This window comes from Triturus cristatus, chromosome 1_2 (assembly GCF_964204655.1).
Source record: "Triturus cristatus chromosome 1_2, aTriCri1.1, whole genome shotgun sequence".
Lineage (NCBI taxonomy): Eukaryota > Metazoa > Chordata > Amphibia > Caudata > Salamandridae > Triturus > Triturus cristatus.
In genome coordinates, this window is record NC_140580.1 from 5,896,968 (window position 1) to 5,899,572 (window position 2,605).

The window sequence follows — 2,605 nt, forward strand, 5'->3', positions numbered from 1 at the left end:
TGCCAACTTAGGGTGAACAAAGCAAACACAAGGAGATGATGGACGGAGAGCTGAATCTTTTCAAACACTCACCCCCAGTCACAGATCTGGTTTCAAACCATCATCGTTCTTTAGCTCACTTCGCTACCCCAGTTCAGACGCAGCCATATGAAAATCAGTCTTGACCCTGTGCCTTATGGGAACAGTCCAGCCTGAACTGACATGCCAGGTCTTCCCTGGACCAGAAATGAGCATCCTGGAACCGGTTTAGGGGTACCAACCCTCATCAGCCAGGCTAGCTTGAATACAGTGGCCAAGTGAGCAAGGGACCCATGTCTGGGCGAGCTCTGAAACATTTCAGACACTCACCCCCAGTCACAGATCTGGGTTGAATCCACACTCTTTCTTTAGCTCACTTTGCCACCCCAGTTCAGATCCAGCCATATGCAAATCCGTCTTGACCCTGTTCCTTATGGGAACAGCCCAGCACGGACTACCAAGCCAGGTCTTCCCTGGGCCAGAAATGAGCATCCTGTGACCGGTTTAAGGGTAACACCCCTCATCAGCCAGGCTAGCTTGAATCCAGTGGCCAAGTGAGCAAGGGACCCACGTCTGTGCATACCCTACCAACTTAGGGCGAGCAAAGCAAACACAAGGAGATGATGGACGGAGAGCTGAATCTTTTTAAACACTCACCCCCAGTCACAGATCTGGGTTAAATCCATCATCGTTCTTTAGCTCACTTCACTACCCCAGTTCAGACCCAGCCATATGAAAATCAGTCTTGACTCTGTGCCTTATGGGAACAGTCCAGTCCGAACTGACAAGCCAGGTCTTCCCTGGACCAGAAATGAGCATCTTGGAACCGGTTTAGGGGTAACACCCCTAATTAGCCAGGCTAGCTTGAATACATTGGCCAAGTGAGCAAGGGACCCATGTCTGGGCGAGCACTGAAACATTTCAGACACTCACCCCCAGTCACAGATCTGGGTTGAATCCACCATTGTTCTTTAGCTCACTTTGCCACCCCAGTTCGGACCCAGCCATATGCAAATCCATCTTGACCCTGTTTCTTATGGGAACAGCCCAGCACGAACTACCAAGCAAGGTCTTCCCTGGGCCAGAAATGAGCATACTGGGACCAGTTTAGGGGTAACACCCTTCATCAGCCAGGCTAGCTTGAATCCAGTGGCCAAGTGAGCAAGGGACTCACGTCTGGGCATACCTTGCCAACTTAGGGCAAACAAAGCAAGGGCAAGGAGATGATGGCCAGAGCACTGAAACTTTTCAGACACTCACCCCAAGTCACAGATCTGGGTTGAATCCATTATTGTTCTTTAGCTCACTGCACCACCCCAGTTCAAACCTAGCCATATGCAAATCAGTCTTGACCCTGTTCCTTATGGGAACAGTCCGGCCCGAACTGCCTAGCCACGTCTTCCCTGGACCAGAAACAAGTATCCAAGGACCGGTTTTTGGGTAACACCCCTCATCAGCCAGACTAGCTTGAATCCATTTGCAAAGTGAGCAAGGGACCCAAGTTTGGTTATACCCTGACAACTTAGGGTGACATAGTTGGCAGGGTAGCTTGAATCCAGTGACAAAATGAGCAAGGGACCCACATCTGAGCATACCCTGACAACTTAGGGCAAACAAAGCAAACACAAAGAGATGATGGACAGAGCTCTGAAACTTTTCAGACACTCACCCCCAGTCACAGATCTGGGTTGAATCCATCATTGTTCTTTAGCTCACTTCGCCACCCCAGTTCAGACCCTTTCAGAGAATCCTTATTACCCTGCTCCTGTCTGCCCTTAGAAAGCAATGTTATTGGCTTGTGCAAGTTACTCTGTCAGGGCACAGAACTCTGCGGAATTTCATTGAGTTTTTCGGTAACTCCATGGATTTAGCAGAGTATAACTCAGGGAACTCTGACCAGGCCTATCACTGTGCTTTCCGATGCTTCCCTCCTCTGCTGCTGCTTTGCCTTGTGGATATTGACTCATTTGAGGTACTTTGTGTAAAAATCATGCATCCATAGAATTCTATGGATAGAATAGTTTGAAACTTTTTAAAAGTCATATTTTGAGTTGTGTATGTTGGATTTTTGTCGTTTTGGTCTTGTTTGGTTTAGAACTATACTTTTCTAAACTGGTGTAGTGTCCATTTGTAGTGTTTTCACTGTGTTACTGCATGTTATGTACAAATACTTTACACATTGCCTCTGAGATAAACCTGACTGCTTGTGCCAAGCTACCAAGGGGATAAGCAGGGGTTATCTAAGTGTGTAATTCCTTTATTCTGTATAGAAGGAAGGGTCCCTGATTGGAAAGGGTGTATACTACTGCCAACTAGAGACCCTCATTTCTAAGAGTTACCCATACAGTTGACAGTTACAAAGCCCTCAATGGGTTTGTGAACTCGCAGCCAAGACTCCTGCAGTAAACACTATATGATACTGACTCAGTTTTTCATTTCAGTCACCATCTTTCATGAGTTGGTCAAACCTGTTGATGTTCCAGCTTAGGATTCTCAGATTGCGAGTGGACTCCCCATTCTAGGCATCATTTGTGCAGAATTTCCCATCTTGCGAGCCTTGATAATGCAGCAAAGGTGCAAATCAATT